Below are 26,786 nucleotides of genomic sequence, written 5' to 3'. Positions count from 1 at the left end.
CCAGGAAAAGCTCACTCTTCAGCCCTCAGACTCACCTAACAGGGGCCTTTCTTATCTGAGACCCCCAAGTCAAAAAATTTGGGAATAGGACTGGGAGAGGAGGCAGAGGTCCTAGGAACACATTGATAAGTTTGAGCTTTTGAGCTAATAGAATTTCTATGCTGAGCAGTGCTATCTCATTGTGGTGGGCACACAGTGTTCCTGAAGTAGAGTTAAATTTGTTTATTTGGAGAATACATGCCATAGATAAAGGTGACAGGAATCATAAAAAATAAAAGTGATAAAGAACACAGCCCCCCAGCACTGTGTCCTTCTGATTATTTATCAGCTGAATAAGTTACATGAATGCAAGAATCATATTCAGCTCACAGTAGCATCAGTGAAATGAATGAATGACTGTCTCCATCTCCATCCCTAGCATGGGTGTCTCAAGCTCAGACCAGAAGCAAGAAGCTTGTGTCTAGTGAGGATCTGGGCTGAGGGCAGAGGTAATGCTGTTTCTTCCATCAGTCACTTTGTAAATAAGGCAGGGCCATGTTGGTCTCATCTCTGTCCCTGACAGTGCCCAGGCCTGAGCTCACTGGAATGTTTGGATGGACTGGGGCTGCTCAGGCCCCAGAGGAGTTTCTTCAGGGATAGACCTGGCCTGTCCAGTGCTCTAGAAGTATAGGCAGGACTGCAGAAACCCCAGTGCACAGTGATTAGGCATGCAGTTTTCTGGAATCCAGAATCAAATCTAGGCTCTGAAACTTATTAACCATGTGACCTTGATAAGATACTTTACTTCTTGAGTTTCCACATCTGCAAAAGTAGATGATAATAAAAATGCACACCATGCAGAGCCACTGTCAGAATTAAATGAGCTAATGTGTGCAGAAGACACTTCATCAACTGGCATCACAGGCAGAGTTGCACCACAGTGGAGTGTTGGCCCCTCTGAGAATCAATGCTAACTGAGTCTTGCAAACTGAGCAGGGATGACTTTTGCTGAAAGTTCATCTGCAGGAAGTGGATTGAACTCTGAAGATGCTAAGCGAACAGCCAAGTAGGACAATCCCTGGGAAAACCCTAAAGGCCTCAAATAGGATCACATATAAGGGGCATGGGAAAAAATAAACCCCAGGTTTGATAGGGACAAACTGCTCTGTTTGAACTTGCCTGGCAAGGGAACATAGTCTCTTCAGAGGGTGGTCTGATGCTGTGGAAATTCCAGCAGCCTGGAGACACGATACTGTTTTCTTACTGCCCAAGCCTGCCTGTTCTCCTATCCTTGGGTCAGCTCTGTCCCAAAAACATTTATATTGGGCCAAGCCCATGACAGGCGCCTAGGCCCCAGAGGTCAGACATACCTCCTGCAGGTCGGATGCCTGTTTCATTATCACCGCTACCAGGGCAGTCTGCTCAAGGTGTCTGCAGTATTTACAGTTCACAAAGCAGTTCCACACCCCTCTCCCTCTCACTGTTCACAGTCTTTTCTGTGAATAGTGCTCTCTGGAGCTGGGGGCAACCAAGGAGGGTGGGCAGAGCAGAGATTAAGGTAGCCATTTGACAGACAAGAGAAGAGGGTGCTTGAATGATTTGACTAAAGTAACAGGTGAAAATTGCATAGGAACATGGAATGTTCGGTCCATGAATCAAGGTAAATTGGAAGTGGTCAAACAGGAGATGGCAAGAGTGAACATCATCATTTTAGGAATCAGCGAACTAAAATGGACTAGAATGGGTGAATTTAACTCAGATGACCATTATATCTACTACTGTGGGCAAGAATCCCTTAGAAGAAATGGAGTAGCCCTCACAGTCATCAAAAGAGTCTGAAATGCAGTACTTGGATGCAGTCTCAAAAATGACAGAATGATCTCTGTTCATTTTCAAGGCAAATCATTCAATATCATTGTAATCCAAGTCTATGCCCCAACCAGTAATGCCGAAGAAGCTGAAGTTGAATGGTTCTATGGAGACCTACAAGATCTTCTAGAACTAACACCCCCAAAAGATGTCCTTTTCATTATAGGAGACTGGAATGCAAAAGGAGTTGTCTGAAGAGGCCTTACAAAAAGCTGAGAAAAGAAGAGAAGCTAAAGGCAAAAGAGAAAAGGAAAGATACACCCATTTGAATGCAGAATTCCAAAGAATAGCAAGGAGAGATAAGAAAGCCTTCCTCAGTAATCAATGCAAAGGAAATAGAGGAAAACAATAGAACGGGAAAGACTAGAGATCTCTTCAAGAAAATTAGAGATACCAAAGGAACATTTCATGCAAAGATGAGCACAATAAAGGACAGAAATAGTATGGACCTAGTGGAAGCAGAAGATATTAAGAAGAGGTGGAATACACAGAACTATATAAAAAAGATCTTCATGACCCAGATAACCATGATGGTGTGATCACTCACCTAGAGCCAGACATCCTGGAGTGCAAAGTCAAGTGGGTCTTAGGAAGCATCATTATGAACAAAGCTAGTGGAGGTGATGCAATTCCAGTTGAGCTATTTCAAATCCTAAAAGATGATGCTGTGAAAGTTCTGCAATCAATATGCCAGCAAATTTGGAAAACTCAACAGTGGCCACAGGACTGGGAAAGGTCAGTTTTCATTCTAATCCCAAAGAGAGGCAATGCCAAAGAATGTTCAAACTACCACACAATCGCACTCATCTCATATGCTAGCATTCTAGCAAGTAATGCTCAAAATTTTCCAAGCCAGATTTCAACAATACGTGAACCATGAACTTCCAGGTGTTTAAAGTGGTTTTAGAAAAGGCAGAGGAACCAGAGATCAAATTGCCAACTTCTTTTGGATTATCGAAAAAACAAGATAGTTCCAGGAAAACATCTACTTCTGCTTTATTGACTATGCCAAAGCCTTTGACTGTGTGGATCACAACAAACTGTGGGAAAATTTTTCAAGAGATGGGAGTACTAGAGCACCTGACCAACCTCCTGAGAAATCTGTATGCAGGTCAAGAAGCAACAGTTAGAACTGGACGTAGAGAAACAGACTGGTTCCAAATTAGGAAAGGAGTACGTCAAGGCTGTATATTGTCACCCTGCTTATTTAACTTATATGCAGGATACATCATGAGAAATGCTGGGCTGGATGAAGCACAAGCTGGAATCAAGATTGCTGGGAGAAATATCAATAACCTCAGATATGCAGATGACAACACCCTTATGGCAGAAAGCAAAGAAGAACTAAAGAGTCTCTTGATGAAAGTGAAAGAGGAGAGTGAAAAAGTTGGCTTAAAACTCAACATTCAGAAAACTAAGATCATGGCATCTTGTCCCATCACTTCATGTCAAATAGACGGGGAAACAACGGAAACAGTGACAAACTATTTTTTGGGGCTCCAAAATCACTGTAGATGGTGACTGCATCCATGAAATTAAAAGACGCTTGCTCCCTGGAAGAAAAGCTATGGCTAACCTAGACAGCATATTAAAAAGCAGAGACATTACTTTGCTGAGAAAGGTCCATCTAGTCAAAGCTATGGTTTTTCCAGTAGTCAAGTAATGAAGTGAGAGTTGGACTATAAAGAAAGCTGAGCGCCAAAGAATTGATGCTTTTGAACTGTGGTGTTGGAGAAGACTCTTGAGAGTCCCTTGGACTGCAAGGAGATCCAACCAGTCCATCCTAAAGGAAATCAGTCCTGTATATTCACTGGAAGGACTGATGTTGAAGCTGAAACTCCAATACTTTGGTCACCTGATGTGAACTGACTCATTGGAAAAGACACTGATGGTGGGAAAGATTGAAGGCAGGAGGAGAAGGGGATGACAGAGGATGAGATGGTTGGATGGCATCACCAACTCAATGGACATGAGTTTGAGTAAACTCTGGGAGTTGGTGTTGGACAGGGAGGCCTGGCGTGCTGCAGTCCATGGGGTCGCAAAGAGTTGGACATGACTGAGCGACTGAACTGAAGTGAACAGGTGATCTGCACCACCGCCCCTCTTTCCACCAGCTTTATTCTAAGGACAGTCCAGGTGAGGGGAAGGGCCTATCTGCTAGCAGGGCTTTGCTGAAGCCCAGAGTGGTCAAGAAGCAAAGCAAGAAGGAAGCGCCACTGCCGGTACTAGAAGTGGTATGCCGCTCCCCCAAGTCCAAAAGGGGACACCAAGGGTTGCTATCCACCTTCTTAGGCCAATTAGCGTGAAGACCAGCCCTTGCCTCTCTCTTGACATTTGGATACCCGCACCGGGGTTTTCATCTAGCAGCACCACCACGCCTTGTCCCCATCGGCCCTCTGCTGGTCTCAGAATTGCACTGGTCTCAGAATTGCACTGATCTCGGTGGGAGCGCCGGGCTGCTCCCTACTCTAGGGCCGGGCTGCTCCCTACTCTAGGGCCGGGCTACAGCCCACGTGCGCCCGCTGCTGCCGCGGTGACAGCTGGCCCCCCAGGGGCGGGGCGGGAGGAGAGCGGGGGTGGGGGTGGTCTCCGCGACGCGCTGCCATTGGCTACGGGCCTCGGCCTGGGGGCGGGGCTGCGCCGCCGGTGGCCCTGTCATTGGTCTCGCCGCAGATGGGGGCGTCTCCCGGTCCTGTCCGCCGCAAGGCGCAGAACCGCAGGCGCTCGCCGGGCTAAGCCTGCGCGGGGCCGCCTAGCTCGCTCACAGTTCGGCAGGCGGCCTCCGGGTGTTGACCACTGCGCCCGCGGCCCTGGGCGAGGATAGAGGCTGGACTCGAGGTTCGGCAGCCGGCGCCGCTCTCGGTAAGAAGGTGGGGGGAACGGGAGGGAAGGGGAGAGCGGGGTTCCAGGAAGAGCGGGCGGGGACCTTGGTAGCCGAGCCTGGACTCTGCGCCCTGGCTGGCGCCGGGGAGGGTCAGGTGCGGCGGCAGCATCTCCCGCCTCAGACCCTCCCCTCCCGGCGCCCAGCGAGCAGGTGGCGCTGCCCAGGGAGGCCGGTGTACCCCGATAGCTTTCTGAATCCATTAGAACGCAGTACCTCGGACTACCTCTTACTCAGCCCCACAACACCCAAATTCTTCAATTCTAAGCCTAAAAAATACCCAAACGTCGACATGGAGTGGGAGCGACCCCCCAGCAGTACCGCCTGCCACCGGGGCAGAAGATCATCCCCAAACTTATCTTCCCACGATTTGGGCTCCTAGCCGGTCACGTTCTTTCCCGGCGTTTCGCTGGGCGCACCCCATACCCCAGCCGGGTTCCCCTCCCTCCTTAACAACAGGAAGTTAAGTTGGGCCAAATGCCGGTGGCCTGGCCGCCTGCGGGCTGGGACTGGGTCTGGGACGTTGGCCCAAGGGGCCGTGGAGATGTCTTTTTCTGAACCTTGCTCCCCTAGCAGCACGCATTCACCCCAGGCGCCGGAGCACCCCCGCCGGGCTTGCCCTCGCTGACTTGACTTCCAGGCCGGGGCAGGTGGGGTTAACTTTATCCTAGGCCAGCCTTTCGGCAGAACTGGGAACGGCCTTTGCTGGATCGGGAGGAGGCGTGTTGAAACCAGAATAAACGTGCGTCTCCTTCTACATTGTTTATTCTAAAGCCAAAGAGCTTTTATTTGGAGGCACATCGGGCCCTTTTGGGACCTTAAGCAGTGAGGGGACCTCTTTCCGTCAGTCTCGCCTGCTCACTACAGTCTTCGGTGGTGTCCCTGAAGGATGAAGTCCCAACCAGTTCCCTTCTGGGCGCCTGGTGAGAGAAGAAGTCAGCAGCTGGTTGGCCCTGAGATGTTTGCTTGCCCGGGTGCTCTGGGTCTCCAGGCCAGCTCTATTCCTGTCCCTTTCCCAGGGGAAGGGAACCCAAGGGGGGCTCAGGTCTCCAGGGCAGCCCCACATGATGCTGTGGAAGCTCTTATTGCAGTAAGAACTGGCCTTCAGGTAGAGAGAAGATAGTTTTATTAAGTGCCTACTGAGGAAAGGGTCTTGCCTTGTGGCACATTTGAAGCCAATTTAACGGTAATTAAAAAGCCCTGAAAGGTTTGCCCTCCTCATTTTAGAGATGGAGAAACAGACACAGGTAGGGTAAGTGCCCAAGGTCACATAGAAAGTGGCATAGCCAGGATTTCAAACAGACTGCCAGAGCTCAGGTCCAGTGCTCTTCCTGCTGACCCATGGCTGTGAGGAGTGAGTGTGCTGTGCTGTAGGCTCCTGGCCTCTGAAAAGATTCTGTCCAAAGATCCTGAGGGTGCTTCTTCTTCTTTATTTTGATGTGGACCATTTTTAAAGTCATTATTAAATTTGTTACAATATTGTTTTAGTTTTGTTTTAGTTTTTTGGGCCACAAGGCATGTGGATCTTAGCTCCCCAACCAAGGATCAGACCTGCATGCCCTGCCTTGAAAGGCGAAGTCTTAACCACTGAACTGCCAGGGAAGTCCCCTGGGTGCTTTTTCTTTCTTTTTTTTTTTTTTATTTTAAAGCAGAGCACTTGAACTGACCCAGGTTAGCCAAGTTGTTCAACCTGCAGACGCCTTGCCCACCCTGTCCTTCAAAGGTAATGGCAGGTGTTGGTCATGCTGTGAGGGGGAGGGGTTGATTGTTGGAGTCAGGGTGGTATTTGAGGGGGAAGTCTGCTTTTGCCATTGACTTGAACCTACCTCTGAGAGCTGACTAATACAATGATTTAGAAGACTGTTATTTGCAATAAGCTCTACTTTAGGACCGATTCTAGTTTTATTTTGTTTTTTTTAGGAGGGAGGGCAGTTGTTGAGGTGTGCTAGTTGTGTTTGTAAGGTGACTGAGATCCACAGTTGGAGTTTATAAAAAATGAAATCACTGCCTCTTTCCTTCTTCAGGCCCAGGGCTGGTTTTCTGCTCATCCTTCCCTTCTGAAAGAAAATTGTGATTAGCTTAATATCAATTAGTTACACCTTAGTGTAAATCAGCTTATGGACTAAGGCTGGTTGTGGTTTGGTCATTGGAGGCCTTTTCCCAGGAACTTTAAGGAGAACTGAGTAATCCCTCTCTGCCTGTGATTGGGATGTGTCTCTCTTTTCTCCACCCACGTCCACACCCATCTGGGTGTGCCTCCCAGTCATGGGCCCTGTTCCTTTCACTCCCTTCTACGGATGAGTAGAGGTCCTGCCTTCTTGGGGGAGAGCCTTGTCTCTGCCAAGAGGAGTGGGGTTAGGTGCAAGAAGATTTGGGTTGAACATTGTCAATCTTTGAGGCCTTTCCAGGGCTAGAGAGTCTCTGTTGTTTAAAGAACCAGAAAAGGGAACACTGTATATCATGCTGGAATTTTTCATTCTTTTTTTTTTTCATTCTTTATATCATTTGATTCTCACAGTAGCCCTCTGAAGAAGTATGTAAGGTTATTCCCATTTTACAGATGAGGAAACTGAGGTTCAGGGACTTACCTCCAATTACAGGCCTAGTGAGTGACCAGACTAGGACGCTGGTCTTCCTCTGCATGAATAAGGTCTGAGTGGTGAATTCCACACTGAGAGAAACAGGAAAAAACTGTGGCCATCCTCTGAACTTTGGAGGCTTGGTGTGTGCAGCCCTCTGTCGTGCTTATGGTTCCCCAGCTTATGTTGTAATTATTTGTGAACATTTCTTTTCACCCCACTATGAAATCGCATTTAAAACGCTCATAAACATGGCATATTTATGGAAGTCCAGTGGTTAGGACTGGGCACTTCACTGCAAAGGCCTGGGTTCTATCCCTGGTTGGAAAACTAAGATCCCACAAACTGCGCAGTGCAGTCCCCACCCCCCCAATCATTAACATTTTCAAGCACAAAAATAGAATAGTATAATGAGCCCCAAATACTCATTATCCAGCTTCAGCAACTAAGATCATGCCAGGCTGGCTTCATCTCTCTCTTTCTCTTTTTTTTCTTCCCTATCTATTTTAAAGAGAAGGTTCTTTCATGACCACATCACTATTATTGCATGTAGCAGAATCAACAGTCACTCTCTGGTCTCATCTGTATATATTCAGATGAAGTGACCTTCATCATGAGTTTATTCAAATCACGATCCAAACAAAGTCTGTGTGCTGCATTTGGTTGTTAGTCCTTTTACGCCTACTTTAGTCTGGAGCACCACCCCTTCTGCAGCACTTCTGCTTTTATCCAGCCATTACCCTTATCCTCCGTTTTTAAATCTCCCACTGGACAGCGAACCCTTTGATGCTCAAGTCTGCTTTTGTGCTCTGTTGGATCCCCAGTGCTGTCTCTGGGATGGTGCAGGGGCGTGGAGCATCTGCCCAGTGATGTTGTCGCCACTCAGGAAATACATATTGAATGAATGAATCCTGTGGTGGGTTTGTGTGACTGCCCGTGCATCTGTTTAGATAAGAGGTCTTTTTTTTTTTTTTAAAAGATGACTTGTTCACGTGTGGATATTTCCTCTGCAAGCGTCAGCCTGTAAACATCCTGAAACAATAGGAGAACTATTTGCCGTGCTCTCTGGAGCTCTGGTTTGCGGTGTGGGAAGCGCAGGCAGCTGCCGAGATGCCCTGATCAGCAGCTGGCCTCCCCAAATCACACGTGGGGCTGACAGGGACTGAGGTCATTTCTGTCCAAGCTCTGAATCCTGACTTATGCAGCCACAGGGATTACCATACTAGGAGTCAGGCATTTGGCCTTGGGCTGCCCAGAGAATGTTGTCCACCTCTCTCTTGGCAGTGCAAGATTCTTGCCTTGTGCCTTTGGGAGCCTTCTCTATCTGGCCTCATACCTGGGCAAGGTGTGGGCTCTTCTCAAATCATTATCCATCTGCAACTGACAGACCGTGACAGAAAACATACACTTAAAACCTTTCAGTGTCTGGTCTGAATTTATGGTGAAGAGATAGTATCGCCATCGGCACCTTTGTAGGAGTTCTAATGAAGGAGACCAGAGGCTCAGCGAGAAGGATGAGGTGTGTTCCCTCCCCAGATAACATGCTTCACACCTGGATTCCTTGTCAGATCTCTCCAAGGTGCTGGGCTCTCTGATAGCCATCTTCTGACCCACCCAGCAAAGACCCTTCTCTGCAAATAGCCCCTAAATGAGGAGGCTTTTTTCTTTTACTCCTCCTCCTCCTCAAACATAAACAGGCTTTTCCACTAGCCATTAAGTATAAGAGAAGGTTGTTTTTCTCTCTGTATGGTGGGGATAGAGTTAATTTTTTCCTGTATATTATATTTCTCAGCGTTTTTCTAAAATTTTTATAATAGAAATGTTTTATTGTTCAAATGGAAAATAAAAATATTTGGGGATATTTTTCCTCTTAAAAAAGAGAACTTCCTTCAACTGATTTTCATAGGTAAACAAGATTATACATGCACTCGGTCCAGTTTTATGTGTGGATGGGTTCCTATACCCATTGGGATTTTGATATTTGCCTATTTTATTTTTTGACATTATTTTAAAGAGTATATCTGTGTTTTTATTTACATTTTTTAATGTTTGGCCTCACTGCATAGTTTGCAGGATCTTAGTTCCCCAACCAGGGATGGAACCCAGACCCATACAGTGAAAGTGTCAACCACCAGGGAATTCCTATACCTCAGAAAGCTGGAGCTGTGGAGACAGGAAGCTGCGGAATCCATGGAGCCTGACCCTCTTTCCCATTGTACCACCTCCCTTTCTTTCATGAGAATTTCATTTTGGTTTCCTCAGAATGAAATCGTTCTCTTGGTAGGCTCTTGATTTTTTTTATTCAGGGAGTTGGAGATATCAGAAGAAGACAGAAATAACATAGTGGGTTAAGAAAAAGCAGGCAGGGCAAAGCTTCAGGCTCAGACGGCCTGTCTCATCCCCTTGGGAAAGTGCCTGATGGCCAGGTGCCCCACTCACCTCACTTCGGGGGGCCCTGACCCCTCCCTTCACCATCTTCTGTTTTCCTCCCTGCCACCTCCTCCGAGGTAGAAAGCACAGCTGCTCTGCGCTGATAAGGCTCCTCCTTCTCAAGCCCTGATCATCTGGTCTCTGAACTCAGGGTTAGTGGGGGTGATGGGGACATGGGCCCTCTAGTCACAAACAAACCTTCATCTCAGGGCTGGGTCACAGTGGAGTGTGATTTTTGAGATGCTTCCCTTCTCTGCCAGCTATTGAGGAAGTGTCCATCCCTGTGTCCCAGAGGAAGAGCCGTTTGTGAATACCAGGTATGGTGGTGGTTGTTTAGTCACTAAGTCGTATCTGACTCTCTTGAGACCCCATGGACTGTAGCCTGCCAGGCTCCTCTGTCCAGGGATTTCCCAGGCAAGAATACTGAAGTTGGTTGCCATTTCCTTCTCCAGGGGTTCTTCCCATCCTAGGGATTGAACCCACATCTCCTGCATTGCAGGTGGACTCTTTACCACTGAACCACTGGGGAAGTCTGATACTAGGTATTGTACCGTTTCTTAAATGCAATTGCTCTAAATATTACTACAGTTTTTCCCAGGAAAACCTGTGTCTCCCTGGTGGCTGAGAGCGAGTTGTGTGTGTTTGTGTGCGGATGGTGCGGTGTTTGTAGGGTTGGGATTTTAGTGTGTTCTGTACTTGCGCTGGTGTTTCTCTCCCCCGAGAGTCAGAGCAATTTCCCTGCCCCTCCCCACCTGAACCCCTCTTCTCCTGGTGGTGTCCAGAGACCTTGCTGCTCTTGTATTCTTTCCAAGGCTTGTCAGCTTTCTCTTCGGGGAATACAGAGATCAAGGCAGGGGCTTGTTTGCTGCTGGTTTGGGGCTCAGGTTTTCCCTTTCCCATGCAGTGGAGGGTGTTTAGTGCCGATGTCCTTTCTGAAGGCACCAAGGTAGGATAGCAAAGAGTCAGCCAGCCCCTGATCCCTGAGCTGCTGCAACAGCAGGTTTAATGGAACATTTGCAGGCTGTAGCTCCTAACACACCTAGTGCAGAAACCCAACCAGGCCAGAGACAGAGGGGGAGTCTAAGAACATCTCGTCCTGCACCGTAGTGTCAATGTGTTAAGATGAGGAAACTACTTCTTGGCTCTGGTGACTCTGAATGGTTGGCCTTGGCTACTGATCTGAGAACTGACTGTATATGGTGAAGAGTTGCAGGATCTCAGGGTTTAACTTGTGCCAGGGCCAGGAGAATGAAGTGTAGGGGAGGATTAAGAAGTGCCTGGGAAAAAGTCACTTGGACGTTCTGATCACCAAGGAAAGCTGCTGGGGGCCTGGCAGAGCTGCTGAACCCTTCTGCTGGACAGCTTCATCTCAGGGGAGCAGCATGGTGGGTTGAGGTGCGGCCTGTGGAGTTCACGGCTACTGTAAAGTTGGGGCACTGATGACTCCACATGTCAGGACGGCTGGGCTTTTGCACAACGGAATACAAAGGTGATAACAGTCAGGAGCTCTCTGCTTGGAGGGATGAGAAATCCGATAGTGGGAGAAAGGGACAGAATAGAGGATTAAGCAGGGGAGTCAGGGAGGCCTCTCTCCAGACCCTCGAGGAGAGGATTCAATCCCTTTCCTCAGGGGATGTCATGGGGGATCATGCAACTGGTTGCGGCCTTGGAGACCAAGGGGTTCATGCTCAGAGCTTCTGGCCATCTGCCTGGGCTTGCAGCAAGTTACTGATGTGAGGGAGGGAGGAAGATTCTCCTGGATTCCAGGCTTGCTGCGAGCAGGGGACCCAGGACTTCCTGCTTGGTCCAGGTCACTATCTCCAGCTTGGGTGTGTCTGTTACCTTGTACCTGACATCTTGGGCTCTCTTAAAAATGACTCACCCATGGGAATTCCCTGGTGGTCTAGTGGTTAGGACTCTGCGCTTTCATTGCCAAGGGCCCAGGTTCAATCCCTGGTGGGAGAAATAAGAGCCCACAAACTGCATGGTATAGCCAAAAAAAAAAGATTCACCCCTCCCCCACCATATGCATGGATGATGGTACTCACCCTCCCCCGCCCCATGTATACACACACACACACACACCACACAAGTGATGCTACTCACCTCCACACACACATGCATAGATGGTGGTGCTCACCCAGCCCCACCCCCCCACATACCTGGATACATGACATTCACCACCCCCCACACAGATGAGGCTATTCACTCCACACATACATGGGTGCATGGTAACATATTCACTCAGTAAAAAGAGAATTCAATGAAAAGCAGTCCTCCAGTTCTCAGTTCTCTTCCTCAGTGGCATTGCTGTCCCCAGTCTCCTGTGGCTCCTTCCAGATAGTCTAGGCAAATATTTGTGCCTGTTCCCTCTTCACTCCTCTCTCAGGCTGGGAAGCCACGATAGGAAAACCATAGGGCTGCCGAGACTCAGCAGTTATCTGAATTAGCCAGGCATGGCTTGACTCCTGCCCTTCTACCCTGCTCTGTCGGCTCTCCCATTTAGGACCCTCTGTGGGTTGGATTTGTGGGTGCAGAGAGTCTGGGCACTGAGAATAAACCTCGGGGGGACATTCTGGGTGCAGGTGACAGAGGCAAAGACAAACAAATGTGCTAAGACAGACCTGGGTTTGAATCGGAGCCATGTGGCCTTGGGCATCAACGAACCCTAGTGTTTTAGTCTGCATAAAAACAAACAAAAACAAAAAGAAGGAGATAATCACACTGAACTCAGGGAATTGATGTAGCAATAGAATATTTGTGAAGTGCCCCACTTAGGTAGGCACTCAAAACTGTCAGTTTTTTTCCACTTGTAAGGAGTGACCCATTTTCAGAATGAATGACACTGGCATGGAATCCTCTGGATGACTTCCTGGAAATTTTCTTGGTGGATCCCTGAGCTTTTATTTCCCTGCAGATGGCAGCCAGTTCTCCATTTACTGCCAAGCTGGGCTCTCCCCCACCACCTCTTCCTGCTGTGTCCTCCCCAGCCTCTGAATACCACCTCTTCCTCTGTCCCTCCATCCCCTCACTTCTCCCCTACTGTTGGTGAGCGGGAGGCTGCAGGCGCCTGTAGAAAGCTCTGGGCTGTTTATGGCTGTTCTCTGGGGGTGTTTATGCTGTAATCTTCTTCAGAAGCTCCAGCAGATGTCTGTTTATTGCTGAAACTTCATCTTTATCTTCAGCATAAGAGAAGAAAGAGGCTATTTTTAAAGAACTTTAATTGGCAGGTCTGCACACCATGGCCTAGATTGCCTCCAAGTTTCATTCTTCATCATGCTCTCTCTACCCATTTGAAACCCTTCAGATCCAGGCAGAGAGACCTTATATGTCCTGATTTTAGGGCAGCACTTACATTTGGCAGGCAGTGGTAATCTCTTAAAAAGGTAGGTCAGGGAAGCAAAGGCAATCAGCTGACTGTCTTTCTGGGTTGGGACAAATGGAGTAAGAGAGAGTAGCATTTGTATGTCCATAGAAACCAACATCTTCCCCCACTTCTGCCCCTTCCTCCCTCTATGCTGAGAGGGGCCTGCCCGCTGAATGCTGCCTGCTAATTGTCTGGGAGATCTTTAGCCTTAGCTTTCCCTTTGGACTCAGGTGGGGCTTAGGGTAAGGGGAGAGTGGAAGCAGGTAGTTTCAAATGATACTGACCTCTCAGGAGGGAGGACGAGTAGAGACTATGAGTCATAGAAACTTGAGATGTCAGATTGGAAGGGACCTCTGAGATCATCTGGTTCTCACCCCTGCCACCTTGTTTTTTTTCACCTATGGAGAAACTGAGGCTCAGATGCTTCTTGTATTTCTGTTTGTTTAATTGAGTTTTTTTGGCTGTACTTTGCAGCTTGTGGGATCTTAGTTCCCCAACCAGGGAGGGAAACCACGCCCTCTTCAGTGAAATCATGGAGTCTTAACCATTGGACTGCCAGGGAAGTATCAAGGTTTCTTGATACTGAGTGGAGGCCAGAACGTGTGGTTCCTGGCTCAAGGTCACCTAGCCAGGTCAGAGTCTGTTCTCCACCCTCCATTTCTGTTGGGCTGTGAGCCTGTGACCAGGCTTGGGCAGCATACTTGGATTTGGCCTTCCCTTTTGCAGCACCAAGCTGCACCTCCTCTTTCTAGCAGGCCTCTTGTGCTTTGAATTGGGGCTTCCCAGGTGGCACTAGTGGTAAAGATCCTGTCTGCCAACGCAGGAGACACAAGAGATAAGCGTTCAATCTTTGGGTAGGGAAGATCCCTTGGAGAAGGGTATGGTGAGCCACTCCAGCATGCTTGCCCGGAGAATCCCATGGACAGAGGAGCCCAGCGGGCTCCAGTCCAACGGGCCAGCAAAGAGTCAGACACGACTGAAACAATTTAGCACGCTGGTAGCCCTGGCTTGAACAGAGGTTTGGTGCAACATCTTCACTTATCAGAATTACTGCCTCCAGAGTTTTGGGGCCTAAAATTCCCACCTTTGTCTTCAGCCCTTGTCTCCAAAGGGCCTTTGTTAAAAATATAGAATTTAACTGGGAAAGGTACTATGTTGATTAGTTTATCTCCAATTAACTGTCAGCTGAGAGCTAAACCTTGAGAGAATGGGGAATGAGTCAGCTAGAAGTAGGTGGAGGAGGGAATCAGAAACGACTGTAAATAGGGTGCTGGCATGGTGCATGGTGACCCATGCTCCTTAGATCTTGGTGTTCAGCTGCCATGCCAAGGGGTACTGTGCTGAGTGACAGAAGCAGAGCTTTCATCTAACATGTGGAGGGAGGTGCCTTAGACAAGCCCATAGATGCCCACACATCAAGATAAGAGTTTGGAATGTTGCATTAGACAGTCGTAGTGTGAGGGAGTCAGGGGAGACCTCCTGGAGGAGGCAGCTGTTGGTCATTGAGTTGGGCCTTGAAAGATAGGATTTCCATAGGCAGAGGTGGGGAGGGGTAGAGCACAGAGATGTGGAAACATAAGGGTATGTTCAGGATGTCACGTGGTAGAAGTGTGGGGGCTGCCTGGGGGAACTGTGGAAGCTGAGGCTGGAATCAGGCTAGTCTTGAGTACTGGGGAAAGGGGTGAGTATGGCCCTAACCCTGCAGGCAGTGGGAACCATTGGAGAGGGATGGTCAGAGTGCTCCTTCAGGCAGATCAGGTTGTGCAAGATAAGCTCATGTGAGAATCAGTGGTGGGCAATCTGTTAGGAGGTCTGCGCTGCCCTCCATGTGCTGGACAGATACTCTGACCAGACGGTAGTGGGGGTTGGGCAACAGAAGGGTCGAGGGGTGCTTAAGGCTGGGCCCGACTAAGGCCTTGTCTGTGCTTTTGTCTCACTATCATCTGTGTGAAGGGGGTCAGTATGGGCAAACCCTATCTTTCAGTTGATCAGGAAGGCAGCCCATTTGGAATGCCTCAGTTAGGGTCTTAGAATATGGGACATCTATCACTTTCTGTGCCCCTCCAGTGTGCCTGTTCTGTGCTTCGGTGGCTCTATCTTCTGTAGAACAATAGTAATTGCCCTTATTTTTCACCACCTCACTACAAGAGGTCTCCTTCCTCAGGGTCAGCCTCAGGGGGATGCATAGGGGAGTCATGGGTGCTGAACCCCTGGAAGTGGGTACCCATGGATTAAGAGAAAGTGTTATGTGCCTGCACATGGCTGAGGCAGCAAAGCTGGACTGGGCAAGGACCTCCATGATCCCTTCCTCCTCCATTAGAATCATTTCTACAGATGTCACCTGCTCACGGAACACTGTGGGTCATCATCAGAAATGACTTGATTCTCCCCCTTCTATGGTCTCATAAGCCCCTGACTATCCCCTTCAGGTGGGTGCTGCTGTAGTATCTGGTGCCCACTTTGAGTTGATCTCCCCAGTGGAGGAGGAAGCCTGGGCCGGCTGGCCTGGGACTGGACTGAATGTCTCCAGGCAACTGGAACACATAGGGCGGGGAGTTGGCTGACTCTCCAGCCCTCTGGACATCCTGGCCCTGGGAAGGGACAAAAGCTGAGCTCAGCTTCTGCCTGCTCCAGTGTTAACCTGGCAGGTGGGAGGCATGGCAGCCTGGTGTGCTTACAGCTTTGACATTTGAGCAGAGCTGCTGGCACCTGCTCTCTGCCATAGACGTCTCAGAAACACCCTTGCTTTATGTGTTGGAATAAATTGCTTCAGCAGTGAGCAAATGGCATGAGTTTTGTGCTTGTGGGAGCTTCTGATAGAGGGTGGGGATGGAACGCTGAGACAGCTTTCCTCTTTCTTTGTTCTCCTAGCATCTGTGCTGCCAATATGAGGCCAAATTGGTCCATTCATTAATTGCTCAGCTGCGCACTCCATTCATTCTGCCAGTCAAAACTTTTGGAGGTCCCTCTATTTGAAGCATGTTGTCAGAGAGTGACCATGGCTTTCAGAGTGGCAGTAACACCTCGGTAAAGCCACTGACTTTCTCTGGGTGTCAGGCTTCTCTTCTGTAAGATGACGGTGACAGTGCTTGTCTCACAGGGGGCTGTGAGGATTAACTGGGACAGTGTATGTAGCACACCTGTCACACATCTGGCACATGGCAGGCATGTAGGTGGCCCCCAGCTGGCCCACCAGAGTCTGAGAGCACAGTTGCAGGCCACGTTCCACTTTGCTTCAGATCCCTCATTCAGTGCTGTTCCCTAAACGGCTTTTATCTTCAAGTGGTGACTTTTTAAGAGAATAACTGAGCTAAGCACGTAGGTGGGTAACAAAGAAAGACGGGTTGCCTTTCTCTTTGTGGTGAGTTTTCTCAGTCAGACCTTGGGACCATGGGTCTGTAACATGGGTACTTGGTTTCCCCATTGTGGTCCAGCCTGGGTTTCGCCTCTGAGGTGACCCATTCCATCTTTGGACAGCGCCTCCTATACCCTCTACTGGCTCCCTATAGCTTCTGGCATCTGGGCCTAGTTCTTCCTCCTTGAAATCATAGAGAAGGATACTCTAGTCTCTCTTCCACTTGAAAGCTCTTCAGATACTTTTTTTTTTTTTTAATATTTATTTGGCTGTATCAGGTCTTAATTGTGGCAAGAGGATTTTTTTTTTTTTTAGTTGTGGTGTATGTGATCTTTTTTTAGTTGTGGCATACAGAATCTTTAGTGGCACATGAACTCTTGGTTGCAGCATGTAGGATCTAGTTTCCTGACAAGGGATTGAACCTGGGCCCCCTGCATTGTGATTGCAGAGTCTTAGCCATTGGACCACCAAGAAAGTCCCCAGACACTGTCTTTTAAATCAAATCTGTGATATTGTTGATTGTAAGATATACCATTCTCTTATGAACCTGCAAGACATAGAAAGTACTTCCAGTTAAACTGAAGAACAATACTTCGTTATCACTTAAAATGTTTATATTTACTGAAAGAATTCTCTTGGACTTTAGATATAAGGTTTTTGTCCATATCACTCTTGCATCCACATAAAAAGGAAAAGAAATTAGTTACAGCATTTTGAAAATGTCTTCACTTTTGAAATCCAAATCTCTCAAATAACTTTTTGACTCAGAGTTATCAATATACTCATTTTTGGGTTTTTTTGACATACTCTGTGAAGTGGTGATGTATTTCTTAATCTCTATTGTCTTTGGAATTCTTTTATCTAGGACTCACGTTTCTTCCTCAAATGGTCCTTGAATGTTCTGGCTCCTGAAATGTTGAGGGTTGCAGTTGTCCAGACATGTCACGGGGAATAATAGTCAAATTTCCGTTTGATAGTGGCAATGAGGCAATGACAACTATGCCACAGCTGCACTCTGGCCTAGAGATTGTTAGATGGTAGGGTATTATAAGATAATTCTGCTTTCAGACATTCTGTAACTGAAAAAAATGTGCACCTCCTAATAAGTGAAGTATGATACTTAAAGACAGCCCTCTTGTCCTCTCCTGAGTTTTCTTCCAGATTTACAGCCCTTGATGTGGGTTCCGGTGTTTTCCTGTGGTTCTTCTCTGAACAAGCTCCGTTTTTGTCTGTATCTTTCTATTACAGCGAAGCTAGTACCCAGACCATCTCTCATATTCATGGTGTGGTGTGATCACAGCAGAGGAAGGCAGGTATCCCCTCCCTAATTCAGGCCATTCTATTTCTTTTAATGCAGCCCAAGATTGCATCAGTTTTTTCTGGCAGCTACTTTACATTTTTGACTCACTGACATTACTCCTGACAAAAAAATTTTTTTTTTGGCTGTACCACACAACTTACGGAATCTTAGTTCTCTAACCCAGAATCGAACCTGTACCCACTGCATAGTCCTAACCACTGGACTGCCATGGAATTCTCCTCACCAGATCTTTTTAACATGGGGTGTTGCTAAACTTCTTCTCCCCTGTCCTTATCATGTTCTTTAGAATTTAAGTGCAAGCCTCCTCCAGTCTGATTCAGAACAAGCATTTCTGTTAAATTTCAGTGTGTTAAATTCTGTGCAACCCTTCCCCTTGAGCTCTTTCAGGATCCTGTTTAGTGTGCTTTCCTTAGCATTGCCCAAGTTGCCAGTAAAATGCTTATTACAGAGAACCCTCTGCTAGAGTCCTCCCCTTCTGACATGATCTTTCATTGGCTTGCCTGGGGACCCCTGCCTCAGTCTCTGCCTTTTGCTTTCCTGACCTCTAACCAGATGCCTTTTTGAATCTAGTTATGCCAAATCTATCATAATTCTCCACCAACTATCAAGTATCCTATCACAGAAAGGCATGGACACTCCTTGACATCACATGCTCTCAGTTCCCAGAGGGCTCCGGGACTGCTTTCAGGTATCCCCAGACTGCCTCCACAGATGCAGTTCAGCTGTCTCACCTGCCAGAGTTTCCAATGCTCCAGGCCAACCAGGGGGGTGGATGGCATTGAAATGATCTAAACGTCCTTTCCTAAAAATCCAAGCTTCCCCCACCTGCTACCCTTTCTCATCTCAGCATTGGATCTTGACGTGTCAGTCTAAGGATAGCTCTCTTCAACAGGGGCCATCGTGTGCCCAGAGTCGGAGCCAAAGTCTAGTTTACCAGAGTCCCTTTATACCTCATCTTGGCTCAAGACGACCACCAGTCCTTCCTGTAGTCTGGGCATGTTGTGCAGCCTCGGCTCGTCTCAGACTGTCCTCCTCTGGTTCATGCTCTGGGAGGAGGCTGTCTCAGGGGATTCTTTTGTTACACATCCTTCTCCCATTGATGGGACCTGTGCTTTTCAACAACTCACCTTGTCAAGGTTCCCTGTGTGACCGCGTGGCTCTATTCTCTCACACTCACATGCCAGCACCGTGTGAGGGCTCTGTAAACACTAACTCACTTCATTCCTCTTTTTTGAAAAAAATTTATTTTATTTTTGGCTGCTCTGGGTCTTTGTTGCTGCATATGGGCTTTTCCTAGTTGTGGCCAGTGGGTGTGGGGTGCACTTCGTGGCGGTGTGCGGGCTTCTCATTGCGGCAGCTTCTCTTGCTGTGGAGCACATGCTCTGGGTGCACAGGCTTCAGTAGTCGCTGTGCACGCATGGGCTCAATAGTTGCAGCTCCCGGGCTTAGCTGTTCCACAGCATGTGGGATCTTCCTGGTCCAGGGATCGAACCTGAGTCTCCTGCATTGGCAGGCAGATTTTAACCCCTGAGCCACCAGCGAAGCCCTCACTTCATTCTTGTGTCAGCCCCATTAAAGAAATACTCTCATGATCCTCACTTACTAATGAGGAAATTAAGGTGCAGAGGGGTTCACTGACATGCTCCAGACTTCACAGCTCGGAGGGGGAGGGGGAGATCGTATCCAGTCAGTTTGCCACCAGGTCCAGCTCTGAAGCAGAGTGGTGAGCTGCCTGCTTCCTAAAAAGCCCTGTTTGCCCTCCCTCTCCTTCTCACCCTCCTACCTCTCCCTGTCTGTGCCTTCTTGTCTTCACTCCCCTCTGCCCTTCCCCCATCCTCCACTGCACAGTTAGAATTGCATTTCAGAGCATCAGAATCATTTACTTCCTCAATCTCAGGTTCCAGAGCCCTCCTATTCTTTCAGCAATTTAAAGTCTGTTTCCTTAGAGTCTCAGACCCAACTTCCCCTTCTCGGTCCCTCCCAAGTTCCAGAGGAAATGATTGCTTTTCCTCCACAGTTCCTTCCTGTGTCCCCCCTAGTCAGTACCCATTCGGTCACTGCCATGGGAATTAGGTTAGTCCCTCTCCTATAGACGCTTCCTCTCTCTTCTTGAAGGTGAAGAACTCAGCGAGGCTGATTGGAGCTTTTAGCCAATGGGGCTTTAATGCCAACAGAATGGTAGATCCCACTGCCTGCCCTGCAACCCCAAGGGCTGTCATTGACTGACTTGGGATTATGGTCATCACAGAGCAGTAGTGCCTGCAGTGACTGGACCTTTAACCTCAGTCATCTCCCACGAGAGTCCTCTGGAGAATTCTCTCAGCCCTATCTCCTCACACACTGGTCCTCTAGAATATTCTCTCAGCCCTCTCTCCTCACACACCTATCCTCCAGAGTATTCCCTCAGCCCTCTCTCCTCACACACCTATCCCCAGAGTATTTCCTCAGCCTTCTCTCCTCACACAACTATCCCCTAGAATATTTCCTCAGCCCTCTCTCCTCACACACCTATCCCCTAGAATATTCCCTCAGCCCTCTCTCCTCACAGACCTATCCTCCAGAGTATTTCCTCAGCCCTCTCTCCTCACACACCTGTCCTCTAGAATATTCCCGCAGCCCTCTCTCCTCACACACCTATCCTCTAGAATATTCCCTCAGCCCTCTCTCCTCACACACATATCCCCTAGAATATTCCCTCAGCCCTCTCTCCTCACACACCTATCCTCCAGAATATTTCCTCAGCCCTCTCTCCTCACACAACTATCCCCTAGAATATTCCCTCAGCCCTCTCTCCTCACACACCTATCCTCCAGAGTATTTCCTCAGCCCTCTCTCCTCACACACCTATCCTCCAGAATATTTCCTCAGCCCTCTCTCCTCACACAACTATCCCCTAGAATATTCCCTCAGCCCTCTCTCCTCACACACCTATCCTCCAGAGTATTTCCTCAGCCCTCTCTCCTCACACACCTATCCTCCAGAATATTTCCTCAGCCCTCTCTCCTCACACAACTATCCCCTAGAATATTCCCTCAGCCCTCTCTCCTCACACACCTATCCTCCAGAGTATTTCCTCAGCCCTCTCTCCTCACACACCTATCCTCCAGAATATTTCCTCAGCCCTCTCTCCTCACACAACTATCCCCTAGAATATTCCCTCAGCCCTCTCTCCTCACACACCTATCCTCCAGAGTATTTCCTCAGCCCTCTCTCCTCACACACCTATCCTCCAGAATATTTCCTCAGCCCTCTCTCCTCACACAACTATCCCCTAGAATATTCCCTCAGCCCTCTCTCCTCACACACCTATCCTCCAGAGTATTTCCTCAGCCCTCTCTCCTCACACACCTATCCTCCAGAATATTTCCTCAGCCCTCTCTCCTCACACAACTATCCCCTAGAATATTCCCTCAGCCCTCTCTCCTCACACACCTATCCCCTAGAATATTCCCTCAGCCCTCTCTCCTCACACACCTATCCCTAGAGTATTCCCTCAGCCCTCTCTCCTCACACACCTATCCTCTAGAATATTCCCACAGCCCTCTCTCCTCTCACAGCTGTCCTCTGGAATATTCCCTCAGCCTTGCTCCTCACACACCTGTCCTCTGGAGTATTCCCTCAGCCCTCTCTCCTTGCACACATGTCCTCCAGAATGTCTTTTTGTTTCATGGGCCTTTCACGTAGACTAACCTCTTTTTCTTTGTGTAGAGATCCTCTGTCTTGCTGTCCTAGTCCAAGTTCATTCCTTTAAAAGATGAAAGCTAGGCATAGGGATATGTGTAGTCTGCCCCCTGTAAGAAAGAATACATATTTCTGTTTGCATGTATGTACATAAACGCCATCAGTGATGAGACACAAGCCACTGATAACTATAGTTACCTGTTTCAGGGCAGGGACAGACTGGGTTGATGTGACGGGAGTAGGAGGGGCGCATTTCCTGGATACATCTGTGCTTTCTGAACCCAGTGAAGCGTTTGCCATTCAAAATTTTAAAAAGCATAGATAATCTGGGAGTCCTGATTGGCGAGCTGGTTGAGTTGGCATGCTGCCTTCTGCTCCCAGGTGTGCCTGCTTCCTTAGGTGTGATCGGGCTGGTCACAGCTCACTTACCTCACAGCGGGGACACCAGGAGACCCTTCCCTGGGTCCGGCATGGGTCCAGCCCAGAGAGGTTCTGCAGCCCGAGGCCCACTCCCTTCCTCCCTGACTCTCATCTCTCCAAGCTCAGAAGTAGCTTGAGATTTTTCTGCCTTTTGTTCTAATCTCAGTTTACATTTTCCTGCCTTTTGTTCTAATCTCGGTTTATTTAGAGCGGGTACTCAGAAGGTGCACCTGGGCCTCAAGTGTTGGTTTTCTGTGGTAAGTCACCTAAAACATCATGTGGTTTTTTTTTTAATTTTAAAAATTTATTTTACTATGTATATTTTTGTTTTGTTTTCTCATCTGATATTTGAGTAAATTGAAACACTCTGAATGTCTGGGTTTGCCTGGAACAACTATGTCCTTTCGTTTTCCAGACCTGTGGGACTTTACATATCATTGCTTTCCTGGACATCCTCATCTGCCTAGTGCACGGGTGTGTGTGATTAAAGTGTCTGATACCCTTTGAGAACGCAAGCGCATGACTGGGTTTGCAGATAACCAAGGTCAGAGCAGGCCCTGAAGAAAGAAATCAGGGCATTGGGAGAAGCTAGTCCAGGTACCTATAATTGAGGAAGTGACCTGATTGGGACTGTGCCTTGCTTATGTTGGGCAGTTAATTAAAAAGCATACATTTAGCACCTACTGTGTGCCCCAGGCCCTGTGCCATGTGGATGACAATATGGTTAAAGCCCAGCCTCTCCTCCCAAAGCCTTCACAGTATTCTTGGGAAAACAAGACACATGTTTTGTTTTGTTTTTTAAATGAACAGATTTTGGTAACAGTTCAGCTCAGTCATAACAGGCAAGTGACAAAGTAGTTCATGACTAACTTCCATGTGACTGGTGGAAACAGCAGTGGGTGTGGGGGAGTGTTTTCTGGAGGCTGGAGAGGGCCTGGAAAGCTTCCTGGAGGAGGTGGAAGCAGAGGCGGCTGCATTTGATCTGTATCTTCAAGAGTAGGTAAAGTACAGATGGATAAGTGGGAGGAAGATGAGAGCATCTCTAGTGGTGTCCAGGAGAAGAGGGGTATCGCCTGGTTTGAAGGTGGGACTCAGATGAGGCTGGCAGAGGAGTTTAGGATGGATGCTGGCTGCTTTCAGTATGATAGATAGAGAGAAGGGGTGTGTGTGTATAGAAATTCAGAAAAGGAATGGGACGATGAGGGCCCAGGGTCTTACAGGGAACTCTTGTAAATCCTGGGAAGACTTTGGCCTTTAGACATTTTAATCAAGGCATCTCTAGTCTGTCTTCCAGAAATGTTCTCAGGAGCAAAGAGGAGGCCAGAAACACTAGCCATACCCCCACCATTGTTTTGTTTGGACACTTGCTTCTTAGAGGCATTTTAAATGTTTATTCATTCAGCAGTTATTTATGAGTTCTTGTTATTATTTAGTCACTAAGTCATGTCCAACTCTTTGTAATGCCAGGGACTGTAGCCCACCAGGCTCCTCTGTCCCTGGGATTTTCTATGCTAAAATATTGGAGTGGGTTGCCATCCCCTCTTCCAGGAGATCTTCCCAACCAAGGGTCAAACTCATGTCTTTTGTGTTGGTAGGCAGATTCTTTACCACTAGCCACCAGGGAAGCCCTTATGAGTTCTTACTCTGTGCCAGGAACAGTTCTAGGTGCTACAGTTACAGCAAGGAAAAATAAAGAGGGTAAAATCCCTTGTCATGTGGGGCTTCTATTCTAGGAGGGGGGGAGAGACAGTAAAGACTTAAAATGTGTGAGGCCAGGTGATGAGAGGTGGTTGAAGAACACTAAAGCAGGCAGGAAGCGAGGGTGTGTTGGGTGCAGGTGGAGGGAAGCAGTTGGGGAGTGCTCTAAGTTTAAATAGAGTGGTCAGGAAAAGTCTTGCTGACTCACCCTGTTCTGGGACTTATAAGCCAGCAAGTGAGAAGTCTGGGGCCAAAGAGAAGGAGACTATTCCAGACAGATCTTGTGGGGACCCTGAGTCCTTTATTGATCCTCTTCTACCCACTGGGGTCTTCAGTTCTAGGCGGCAGGGAGCCTTGGAGTGTTCTTGAGTAGAGGAGTGTATGGGAAGATGTCCCCTGTGGTTTTGTAGAGGATAGGATATAGGGGGCTGAGGCAGGGAGGCTGGTTGGGAGGCTGGGATTCCAGAAGAGGAGCAGGGCCTAAAACAGCCCATTGGTTTGACATTTCCTCCTGGGAGTGGTGGGGCAGAGCTAGGGAGCAAGCCATGGCACTGGGGTGAGGGTGAGAGTGGACACTGGCAGAGGAGGGATGATGACAGGGCTCAGGTTGTGGGGGGTGACACCAATCCCCGAAGTTCTTAGAATGTGAGACTTACACATTATTGCTGTGACTTTTCTTTCATTATTTTAGTATAGTAGAATGTTAAGAATCCTGGCTGAGTTACTTTGGGCAAATTATTTAACCTCTCTGTGCCTCAAGCTCCATGTCTGTAAAATAGTACCTGACATATAGGAAGTTTGTATATTACAGTATATCATCTTTACAGTCTATTTCTCTCTCCCCATGTATGAGTAAAGTTAATGTGTTGGACATATTCTTTCTGTTGTCCTAAAGCTACACCAATTGAAGAAAGTGATGCTTTTAAGGATTAAATGAGAGAATGCCAGTAATGGATTTAACTTAGTGACAGGTGAATACTAATTAAAAGTACTGCTATTACCACCAAATATTGTGGGGAAAAAATGATTTTCCAATGGAAATCCTTGTTAAGTTGTCTGATTCATCCCAACGTAATAAGCCTATGGTATGCCAGGTGCTACACTGGACATGTTACCTCCTTTCTTCTTTACAACGACTGCCTGAAATGAGCACTGTTAACCACATCTTACTGATGAAGAAGCTGAGGTTCAGAGAGGCTTATATTTGCCTGAGGTCACATAGCCGAGTAAGAGGCAGAGCCTGAGTTCGCAGATTTTTTCCCTCTCTGGCTGCCTTTTACAATAAACACAAATTACTTCATAAATGAGCTGTTATGTAAATGTACATTGACATACAGTTTCTTACATCAATCTCCCTTGGTATTTGGTGCCCACATGGAGCCTTGGGGAGTGCAGAGCTGTGGCCAACTGCCTGAACAGACTGGGGCAGCGTCAGAGTGGAGGCCCTGGCCCAGCAGTCGGAACTGCCCAGGAGCAGGAGAGGCTGTGAGTGAGTCGGTTCCCTCCCTCAATGACTCATCCCTGCAGGCCTTATCAGAGCCTTTCAGCTGCAGAGAGTCTCTCAGATCTGTCTTGGTTGACTACGCCCCCTGTGTGCTAGAGGGACAGTCTGATGGGTTCAGATTCCAATTCCACCATTTACCAGTTGCATGAGGCCAAGAAAGAAGTGAATTGCTTTGTGCTTCAGTTTCATCATCTGTGAACCCGTTCATAGGCTTTTTATGAGAAATAAATGAGGTGGGCCATGCAAATACTTAGAGGTGCCTGGCCCATAGCAAGCACTCACGAAGAAAATATTATGCTAATAGTTTTTATAATATTATTTTTAAAAGCCTCCAAAACTCTGAGGCCAGAAGGAAATGTCCCATCCTCTCCACACGATCCGTCCAGTAACACGTGTTTGTTTTGCCTTTTTGTACAAATGTGGGTGGAGCTTTCCCCTCACCAGACAGTGAGCGTGTGAGACCAGGAAATAGCTCTCAATCAATGTTTTTGACATCCCTGAAGGCTTGTACCTTGTCTAGAAGGTTTGCCACATAGAATGGGTTCCCAGTTTCCCATTTCCCTTGCAGTCGAATATTTTACTTGAAGCCCCCGCCTCCCAAGACTGGGAAATATCTGCCATTTCTAAGGGCACTTTACAGTTTGCTTCGCCTTCACAGTCTTCCTTGTATGGTCATTGGTTATTATCTTCATTTAATAGATAAGGAGACCGTGACTCCTCAGAGTTAAGTAGTTTATCCACAGACTGGCCGGTGGAAGATAATGAATGACACATGTGCCCCTGCCCATTCCAGGTGCCCCCATCTGGAGACTCAGGAATTGACCATTCCCACAAAGCCCCTTCATCGTTTCCCCTTTGCTTTTCTCTGGAGGAAGGTGGGGTGGAAACAGTGCCTAACACACGTTTCTACAGTTTTATCCTCTCCCTCCTCCAGGTCCTGTTATTTCTAAAAAAGCACATGATGATGGCTTGTGCTAAGTTAGTGATCAGAGTTGCTTAAATCATCTCAGCCCTGTTCTACCTTCTCTGTGGGTCTGAGGCTTGGGCTGGGCTTGGTGAGGAGCTGAGACAGTGGGAGGGCATCGTAGCTTTCAGCATTTGGAGCAGTGCCTGAGGACAGACACTGAACTCAGTGCCCAGGCTGGGGGATCTGGGAGTTAGGGGGAACTTGTACTCAGAAGTGGAGGAGGCTGACGTCCACGGCTTGGCCCAGGGGGAAGAGCAGGCACTAGATGTGGAGTTCAGAACCATGTCCAGGGTGCATGGGGTTGCTGGGGGCCAAAGCAGACACTCCTGGAGGCGGGGGGCACTTCCTTTCCAGGAGATGAACAGGCAAATGGTCTTTTCAGCTAAGGTGAACCTAAACCCCGGGCTCCAGGATGGGCTGTAATCCAGACCTGCCCAACTCTAGGGGAGTTCCTTAAGCAGAAGAATTTACTGTTTGGTCCAGGTTATTGAGAAAGTACCTACCATGTCCTGGGAATACAAAGTCCAGTGAGATAGGGACTCTGCCGTGAAGAGTTATCTGCTACAGCCTGGGACCTGCGCTCTCTTCTCCTTCCTGAGAACCTTAAATGCCAGAGTGGTGGTGGTGATACATAGGTACTTATACAGTGTTCAGATTCCCAGTATCCTGGAGCTTGGGCTAGAATCTGGATCTGGCAGGTCATCACAGCAACATAGGCTGGGAGTTGGCAAAAAC

General features: G+C 48.0%; 1 protein-coding gene across 6 annotated transcripts in view; it reads left to right on the top strand.

Annotated features, from left to right (window-relative positions):
* Positions 1 to 4,530: 4,530 nt before the first annotated feature.
* The window catches only part of MICAL2 (microtubule associated monooxygenase, calponin and LIM domain containing 2), a 234,764-nt gene continuing 212,508 nt past the window's right edge, over positions 4,531 to 26,786 (top strand). For 3 of the 6 annotated variants that reach the window (XM_043482986.1, XM_043482985.1, XM_043482984.1), the window contains exon 1: positions 4,531 to 4,710. The gene's annotated coding sequence lies outside the window, so the exon portion shown is untranslated. The remainder of the gene's footprint in view (positions 4,711 to 26,786) is intronic. The other 3 variants (XR_006272148.1, XM_043482987.1, XM_043482988.1) reach the window with 3 other exon arrangements.

This window comes from Cervus canadensis, chromosome 11 (assembly GCF_019320065.1).
Source record: "Cervus canadensis isolate Bull #8, Minnesota chromosome 11, ASM1932006v1, whole genome shotgun sequence".
Taxonomy (NCBI): domain Eukaryota; kingdom Metazoa; phylum Chordata; class Mammalia; order Artiodactyla; family Cervidae; genus Cervus; species Cervus canadensis.
The sequence above is the reverse complement of the archived record's forward strand: the minus strand, read 5'-3'. Positions and strand labels throughout refer to the sequence as shown.